General features: G+C 40.9%; 1 long non-coding RNA gene across 1 annotated transcript; it reads left to right on the top strand.

Annotated features, from left to right (window-relative positions):
- Positions 1-6,651: 6,651 nt before the first annotated feature.
- Positions 6,652-7,363, top strand: LOC134460283 (uncharacterized). Its single transcript, XR_010037038.1, has 2 exons — positions 6,652-6,819; positions 7,169-7,363. It is a non-coding gene; the product is annotated as an uncharacterized LOC134460283 (long non-coding RNA).
- The last annotated feature ends 2,588 nt before the right edge of the window (positions 7,364-9,951 follow it).

Raw genomic sequence — 9,951 nt, 5'->3', positions numbered from 1 at the left:
TCTGAAGATCAGAGGGTTGCAGGTTTGAATCACCTTTACCTACGTCCCCTACACCTCCATCCATGGCTGTAAGTTCCATTGAACAATGCACCTAAACCCACATTGTTTCATGTTAATCTTGCAGGACCTGAAGTTCACCAACATGAAGACGGTTTTGACATTCTTTGTGTTGCCCCTCATCAGCCTGCAAGGTACGTGAAATAAATTTAGTTTTGTATATTTAGTTTTTTCAGAGCGTTAACTTGTCAGTAGATTGTGACCTTAATCTAAGTGGGGGTGGGGGGATGGGGGTGGTTGTGTTGTTCTAGTTGTAGTACTTTTTGTCATGTTCCATCCTGGAGTGCATTTCTCAACAGTGTTGCTGTTAACTAAGTTATCGATTTAAATGGTTGCTCAGGGCCGCTGACAGCTTTGGCTGGGCCCGGGACAAACATTTCTGAATAAGAAAGATGTTCTGGTTAGGAAATAATGCAATGCCCGTTTTCTATTCTGTTCATCCGTGTGCGCGTACCTGCCTGCAAAATTTGATTTGGGCACATATTGGCAGAGTAATACGCATATTCACAGATTCAATATTATATAGGCGTATGAAACACAGTGTAAGTAAGCCGTTGTGGTAATCAAATTATTCAATGCCCCTCTCTGTCTGATAGGGCCTGTTGATCTCCGTGTGACTTGCTCACGGCCTCTTGTGCCAGTGTTAGGCTAGGCCTTGACGACGGGGCTGGAAAAAGTTCCCCGTGTCTACCTGGATATGCTGCACAGGTGCTTTTACTGGTACCTGCTGCATCATCCGAGTCTTTTCTGAAATATTTATGTAGAGAACCCCTCAGGCAGATATTTGGTCATTTTTACTCCATTAGTAGCTATTTTAATCAGTTCATATCATGTGTGTTTTCAAAACTGTTAAGACAAATATTAAAGCTCAACTATAATTTGAAGACAATGTCAAATTGATTTATTACACGAGTATTGTGAGTGAAAATTGGTACTTTGGGTCTGAAGATTTCATCCGTGTAAGTAATTATACTTTTCTCGAGGTGTTGTTAGTCACAAAACACAATCCTCTACCTGTTTCCCCCCAGCATAACATATTGTTGTGCACTAGTGGTGTGGATCGTCAATGCTCTCACGATTCAATCCAATTACGATCCGGAGGGTAACGATTCGATTCGATCCGATCCGATCCGATCCGATTCAACGATGCATTGCGATGCGCAGGGACGGAGCACAAGTTTGTGACGGGTTTATGTCGAGGTCCTCTACCCATACGCTATGTTTGATGTTACAAACGTCTAGCCTAATTGTCTGTTATTGTTCACAACATTCGCACCCCACCAGGGCTGAGCTCAAACATTAATATTATTGTAATGTGCAATAAAAGAAAAAGAAAGAGGCGACTGTGTGGGCGCAACCGCAACCAACTGTAATTCGTTTGTCAACCACCTTATCCAAATCGACCCCATTGCCCCCCTCCCATAGATTACTAACACATTCTATACTTCCTCCATATCCAAGATAACTGTCACGACCAAGACGCGCGGCCCCATCCTTGTCCGAAACAGATTCATTTTTAAACTGCCAGCCTTCTCGTCGATAGTCCGCTTTGCCAAGGGTGAAACTTGGGGAGGCATGTGGAAACGGCCGGGCATCACACTGCGTGCATATTGGCTATTCAATTAATGTGATGAAGGATGGTCAAACTTTAGATGCTTCATGCCACGAAAGGGGCAATTTTTCGGGAGCAGCTAGGTAAAATGGGTCGGGAGGGAGGAACTGAACAGTTGTCAAATAACTTGGGCCCTACTTGACTATGTCCTGAAATCGGCAACCTACTGTAGGCGATATAGCCTACACACTGGCCCAGAATATGTAGCCTAGCCTATCTGCTGAATAGCCACTGCGCAGGGCTAACCACCACATAAGTGCATTTCACAAGCTTGTTAGTTCAATGCGATTTGCCAAAGTTGGTTGCTGCACCAATGCGTTAAAAAGGATTCACGGGGGAACAACGCATAATACAAAAACAACCCCACAAAGCCTACCTTGGCGCTTAACCCATTATTGTCTTACCTTAAGTTGTCTTATTTCAACGAAGCTTGTTTGATATAATCAACGTAGATCCATGCAAACAAATATTTGACTGCCGCATGCCTTCACGTCGCGACCATTATAGACACCTAGACACCTGACCTGACTTCAGCCATTCGTTAGTCTCGCCCCCCTCCTACCGGCAAAGCTGCGCTAGAGGTTACATTAGCTCTAGTTCTAATGCAAACACGAGCGCGGGGAGCTTTAACTGAACCGTGTGATGAACATAGATATTTTGTAAACGCATGGGTCTACTTTGTATTATTATTCAGTGTCTCTTCTGGAGGTCGGTATCTTAATTTGCAAACCAGATATTTGGTGCCAGTTTCTCGACCTAAGATGGATGCTACAAGTAAAGTAACCAGATGGCAGTAAAACATCTGCGAATTATTCCATGTGTGATCGACTCGAAAAATGAAACCAAGCTGTGTTATCCCATTCATCCACAACGGGGAAAATTAAACATGTCATCCACTGTAGCTAATGCTGGCGTCAATAAAGTTGGTCCACGCATTCTTACTGATGATCATGACACTTTATTTCTTTGCTCGTCATGAGCACAGTGAAAACTGGTAGAAACCAAACAAAACACAAATAATGCATTAATATTTAAGCAAACCACATACAAAAATTTATAAAGAAAATACAAATAAATTCAAAAGTTATTACCGTGTACGCCTTGTACCAGGAGTAGAATCTCCGGAGCGTTGCAAACGCAGTGCACACTACCTCATTTCAGAAGTGCTTTACCTGACCCTAACGCTTCCAGGTGACAGGTCACATAAGTTCACTCAAGGTCACATGACATACACGGCTCATGAAATACAACAAAAGGATAAATTGAACAAAAACAACTCAAGAACAAAAATATAGGCTACTCATATTCACCCCCACAACAAAATAAGAATACAAAAAAAGAAATGGAAAACATACAAACTTTATCATAATTGTTATTCGGTGGGGGAATCACATGCTCCCATACAGAGGACTATCAACGGCAGTTACACCCATCATTGAAAAGCATGGGCACCAAGGGCGAAACTTTGACAACACAAAAGTGCCCCAAGACAAAGATTCCAGAAGCTTTTTTGCATTATCAATCATAGGTTCATGTCATGCAGATGTAGGGCATGGTCTATGAATATGGTAATTGATCCACGTCGATTTATAAGCACGAGCGGTGCTGTCCACATAGCCTATTTGTTTCAAACGCGTATGACGCGTCCAAGACAAGTCCAAGACCAGTACTAGTCAAGTCCGAGACAAGTCCGAGTCCAAAGAGGTTCGAGTCCGAGACAAGACCGAGTCCAAAAAGATTAGAGTCCAAGTCAAGTCCGAGTCACATGTCGGTCAGTGTTTAACAATGAAAAGGATGAATGTCAATAGTGTGAACCTTAGAAGATAACCTATATGGATGTGAAGACAAACTTGTTTGTTATTGGATTTCAAGCTCCACTTTACAATCTATGATGGCCAGTGTTCTAAACAAAACTTAATGACAGACCCGGCGAGTCCAAAAGCCTAATTTGGCAAGACCATTGTCCGAGTCCAAGACAAGTCCGAGTCCAAACAATACCGAGTCCGAGACAAGTCCAAGTCCATAAAAAAACGGACTTGAGACCGGACTCGGGCCGAGTCCAGACTCGAGTACTACAGCCCTGCGCACAATGCTGATTTAATGTCACGCTTTCACAGACGTTGATTATTGAGAACGGGGAAAAGACACGGAAAAGGTTAGAGGTAGGCCTAGGTGAAATTAATGTGGAGAGCACGTCTATGAATATGGTCATTGAGCCACGTCGATTTAGGCTATAAGCACGAGCGGTGCTGTCCCCATAGCCTATTTGTTTCAAAAATGTATGACGCGCAATGCCGATTTAATGTCACGCTTTCAAAGACGTTGATTATTGGGAGTAGGTTAGAAGTTGATGAAATTCATGTGGAGAGTGATAGAGAGAGAGTGGGCAGCACCAACCCTTTGGATGTAGTGATGCACGCGCAACCGAAATTGAAAGAAAAGACAGGGAGGGAGGAGAGGCAAAATGGGAGGCGCGGGTACTCAGACCTCCAGACCCATCCCCTTCTGCATTCTGGTGTTGAACATAGGCTACTTGGGAAGTTTTGGTGTTTTTTTAATTTGTTTGTTTTGTTTCATGATTATTTTAAATGTATTAATACACCGAATCGATCCGGCTTGTGGCCGAATCGATGCTGAATCGTCCATGCCCTGGATCGCGATCCTTTGCCGCATCGATTACTGTTGACGGCCCTACTGTGCACCCTGCTTTTATTGCTGTGCAGTAGGATTAGACAGTAGATAACCAAACAGGAACTTGTATTCAGATTAACTTGCCTTCTTGGTGGTTCGGATTCAGTGCTTTACTGCATTTGTTTTTGAAAAAAATGTATAATTTTTTTTTTTTGCAAAATCGTTAAAGGGGGGCTAATACTAATGTAGGGGGGGGGGCTAAAGCCCCCCTAAAATAGACATAACGACGGCCCTGAGACCAGGTAAGTAGGCCTAACCCCTTATTTGTAAAGTATCGTACGCATCCAAAATGGCTATTTGTTTAAAAGCCACTCTAGAACTTTTTGGCATGCATATATTTGTCTACTATAAATGACAACTAAAATGTGTTCAGCCAGGACTAGGCCTATCACATAATTTGTGACATCATATCAAATGCAGAATGTGCCTTTCTTAAAGTAGGCCTAACACCTATCGGGGTAGCTTGTAACAGCATAGAAAATTCCAATTTCTGCATCAAATTTTTAAAAATAGATTCACCATCATGTAGGCCTATCCCATCCATTCCCTACAAAGATGAAGAGCGTGTTGATATTAGGCTATACAACATTTGAAAAAATGTGTAGTTGTCAACTGAATTGATAATGAAATGCTATTACATTGTAGCCTTATGTTTATAAGACACCTTACAATTAGCCCCACCACTGTCATACATTACTTAGCTAGGCTACTTGGCAGGGTGATTACCATTGGACACAGCAACCATTAAGACACTAGAGGAACTGGAGTTTTACCATTAATATTAACCCATACAACTTTATCAATAACGTCAAAGGCAATAGACAGAATGAGTTGATGAAGAAGAAGCTTAATTTCTTAAATGGACTTTCCTTCTAGATTAGAGATTGTTTTTGCAAATAACTTGGAAATGTCCATGAGAGATCTTTTTAGACTTTTTTTATTATTATTATTTTAGAATTTTTAGGCTAAGTCTTGTGACATTTAAGGTGTTACAAAACATGTGGTGTTACTTGGCCTAGTTAGGCCTACTCTTGTGTTAGGGTACTGTCATATTTGGCTTCACACGCGGGATTTTTTTTTTTTCAACTCCACCACGAATGTGTATTGCGTTTATATCGCCATTTCCGCAGAACTGTCGGACAGATGCGCTCTCACTTGTGAATAAGCCACTCGAGGCACACTGGCTTGTCCACGCTACACTGTATTCCCCAACAGTACTATGAACTAGAAAAGTTTATGCTGTAGTACTCAATATTGCAAAAATGTCCAGATGACATACACATTTTAGGTGTTCTCAACAGGTTTTCAGGTACCAATAAATTAACTCAGGCTGGCATTGTATTTTTAAGTACAACTGACATCATAACACAATGTCTTTGAGTTTGTAAATTGGAACTCTATCTGGCATATGAGTGGTTAGATGTCATGACAACAGCTGAGGCGACCATGGAGTAGTGGTTAAACAGCTGGTCCTCAACCTCAAAGGTTGCAAGTTCAATCCCCAACATGGAGATAACCTTATCTACTTTCATACCTCCTGGAACATGGTATGAAAATGTGCAGATGGCCACCAGACCCATGACTCCAGCTTTAATTAGCAGTATTTTATACATTTAATTTCGAGCGAAATAACAAAAGAAAAATGCTTAGACATTGTTTGAGCTGCTGTGGTCTGGATAGGGGAATAGCCACAAGATCAGAGGATTGCAGGTTTGAATCCTGTGTTACCAATAAAAAAAACACTCAAGTTGATATTTATTGTTTATTTTTTGCGAAACTGTGAAAGTTACAAATTCTTTAAATCATGTCAATTGGAACTATATCTGCCATATGATGAGACTATGGATATCAGCATTTTGTGCTTGGGCAGTATTAGGCTAACAGTTAAGCAGTTGGTCTTGAAACATGATGGTTGCAAGTTCAGTTCCCAGCATGGATGTAGTGTAAAAAAAAAAAAAAAATCATATTCAAACATTATTGTTTTGGTAGCCTATGATGTCACTTGGCCGAATTTGAAGTGGAATGTTTGAAACACATTTGACTGTTAATAATGAGTAAGTCCAATACTTTCTAACAAACAGGTCTAACTTTGTAAGATTACAAAACCTACACAATTCTTACCAGTTGAGGAGTGGTGTAGGCGATAGTCCTCTGCATGTAGCCACACTAGCATGTCCTTATCTTGAGGTTGAGAGTTCGAATCCTAAGGCTGGGCACTCACTTTTTTGGTTGTTTTAGTTGTTTTTTTTATTGTTTACCAGCTTCTGTCGTGTGTACAGAAGAACCCATTCATGTCAGAACCATAGAACCCTATTTTATTAAAATGTAACATAAAATACAAACTTCTCTAAAAATGGTGAATCTGTCAATGGGGGATAGATTTACTCAACACCATGTGACCATCAAACCACAACTGACAACTTGGCATGGAAAAATGTGTCTATCAACCTCACGTCAAGGTAAGAAAAGACCCATTTAAGTGTGTTGGTGTGCTTTTGTAGTAGTTTACAATGTTGACGTGTGTGACCTTAGGTGCTCTTGATGCTACACAGTGTGTATGTTAGCAATTTAGCTTAGCATGTTAGCTACTGCTAGTTAGGCTAGCACTGTGTAGGCCTTTCATACAAATGTTTTTCTTGTATCATACATCTGCAGTGTATCTGCAAGTGATACGTTGCAATTTCATGATGACATATTGCACATTGAACTTTTGTATAAACCAGTGTAGCAAACCCAGTGATCATGCTGTAGGGGCCTAATCCAACAAGTCCTCATGAAAGCCTTACACTTATTATTTATGCTCCACAGGCAGCCGATATGGGACCACCAGAACTCTATGATCTATCAGCTCTGCTCAACACTCCAAAGGATAAACAACTGACTGTGTTGAGAAGTCTGACACTATTTTGGGGGACATGTTATTGCAAGATATATGGATCTCCTTCAGCCTCCAACTCCTAATAAAAGATTCAGAAATGGACAACAAATAAATGACTAAATTGCCTAATGTGTTGAGGTTGATTCTTTGTAATGTATTGACTGTTCACTGTATCGACTGGGTCTACATTTTAGAACAGATTGTTGTGCATTGTATGATTATTGTGTTATTGTCTACTGTTTTTTTGTTAATCACATGGAACAAAATAAAAAAAAACTTGATATAAAGCATTGTTCACGTTTGTGGAATTAAAGTTCATGTTATATTTGGTTTAAACAGAGGGGTGGTAGCCTAGTGCATTAGTATAAACCATTCAATCAATAAACCAACCAAGATTTTTTTGGCTCTAAAATGGGAAAACATAAAACTTTTAATTTTGAAATCAAAAACTTAGAGCCAATGCAGCTAAACATGCTGTGCTTGTTTACTTTAAAAATTGAACTCTCCGCTAAGTACTAATTGCATTGATTTTTGCATCATTCTCGAAATATTTATGTCAATGGAGCATGTTAGATCTTTGAGTAGCAGCTACTAAAACATTCAAGATTTTATTTTTTCTCATAACATTTGTTTTCAGATAACATGTCTGATTTTATGTAAGACTTACATAAACGTTTTAGTTTTCAACACAAATCTTTTGTGTAAACCATTGTTTCCGTGCATTTTAGAGTTTGGAGTGCATACTTGACTTGGGCTGCTAAAAACTAAAAATCTAATCATGGGATTAATGTTTTCAATCTTTTCAATAATTTCAAAGTTTTTGATAATTTTCTTAAAGATTTTGTGTCCATCATATGCATGAATGTATGTAGTATTTACTTAAAACATTTGGTCACAAAACTAAAACTTTAACGGGAATAAGTTTCCACAAAACTTTTGAGTTCGTGGGACATGTTGGGGTTTACAGTGTACTTCTTTCAGACACACGGTGCGAAGTGGCTAGATTTCATGAGAAGGGTGTGACTAATTTGAGAACGAGAGAAACCTGGAGTGGACTCAAATGGAACGGCGTGACAATTACAATGCAGATGTATTAGGTCTATATTTTAGGCAGTGCAACAAAATCCCAGACGTTTTCGAAATTCCCCCCGGACATTTTTTAAGGTCTCAAAAGTAGGACATGTCCGGGAAAAAGAGGACGTCTGGTCACCCTAGTTTGTGTGTGTGTGTGTGTGTGTGTGTGTTTTGTGTCTCGAGCATGCAACTGTATAGGGCGATGTGTCGTTTGTCGGAGTGCATGCATACAATTAACTGTTGACCTTATTTAGATTGTGCTGATCAGTTCCTCATTTTCATACAGAGGAGCATGTTTCAGAGAAAATGGGCGATTAAGCATATGGGTGTGAATGTGTGTGTGTGTGTGTGTGTGTGTGTGTGTGCGTGTGTGTGTGTGCGTGCGTGCGTGCATATGTGCGTGCATACGTGCGTGCGTGCGTGCGTGCGTGCGTGTGCGTGCGCGCGTGTACGTGTGCGTGTGTGCACATGTGTGTTGTAGTTCAGGTCATTTAGGTGTGGTCTGTTTTGTGTGTGTGTGTGTGTGTGTGTGTGTGTGTGTGTGTGTGTGTGTGTGTGTGTGTGTGTGTGTGTGTGTGTGTGTGTTTGTGTGTGTGTGTGTGTGTGTGTGTGTGTGTGTGTGTGTGTGTGTGTGTGTGTGTGTGTGTGTGTGTGTGTGTGTGTGTTACAAAGAGAGAGAGAGAGAGAGAGAGGCCACATTCTGTGTCAGCCCTAATGCATTGTGTGAAAAACTGTGTTTCATGTTTCAGGTGTGTGTCCACAGCAGTGGGGAGTCACTTACAACCCTGAAAGTGCCTGTGGTTATGTGGGGTCTACAGTGGACCTGTCCTGCTCTTACACCTACCCCTATCATGTGACATTTAGACGCGCTTACTGGACAAATCAGAATCGGACCAAAAAGAATGAAGATTTTCCAGATCTTAACAAAGACTCAAAATATAAGAATAGACTTGATGTGAACTGTCAGAGTACCAGTTGTAGTTTGCACATAAACTCTCTGACTGCATCAGACACAGGATACTATTACTGTAGGATAACAACATACAATTATCTGCAGAAGTGGCTTGGAACACCCGGAGTTAAGCTGTATGTTAAAGGTGGGTCGAATCTGGTTCACTGTGTCACATAACTCTGTGTGTGTGTGTGTGTGTGTGTGTGTGTGTGTGTGTGTGTGTGTGTGTGTGTGTGTGTGTGTGTGTGTGTGTGTGTGTGTGTGTGTGTGTGTGTGTATGACATATCTCTTCACTTGTCCGTTTTAGTGGTCATATACAGGTATTAATGAAATTGGTCTATTTCACCAGATGCACCATACATGTCCATCCGTCCACAAGGAGACATAAAGGAGGGCTCAGATGTCACTCTGTCCTGCCAGAGCAGATCTCATTTTAATATTAAGAGATACAGCTGGTACAAGACTGGAATCGCTTCAGCGCTGCGGGCCTGGTCACACGTCAATACATATACCATAAAAAGCATCACATCTGAAAACAGTGGAGAATATTACTGCATGGAAACAACTGCATGTGGATCTGGGAGATCTGGTCATGTTAACCTCCAAGTTGTCTGTGAGTGTCTCATTTCCTCCTCCTTGAACCTCATTCAGTGTACTTTGCTCTAGTTAGACAGTAGGTCTTGGCAC

Source organism: Engraulis encrasicolus, chromosome 12 (assembly GCF_034702125.1).
Source record: "Engraulis encrasicolus isolate BLACKSEA-1 chromosome 12, IST_EnEncr_1.0, whole genome shotgun sequence".
Classification (NCBI taxonomy): domain Eukaryota; kingdom Metazoa; phylum Chordata; class Actinopteri; order Clupeiformes; family Engraulidae; genus Engraulis; species Engraulis encrasicolus.
This window is presented reverse-complemented; position numbering and strand designations above follow the sequence as displayed.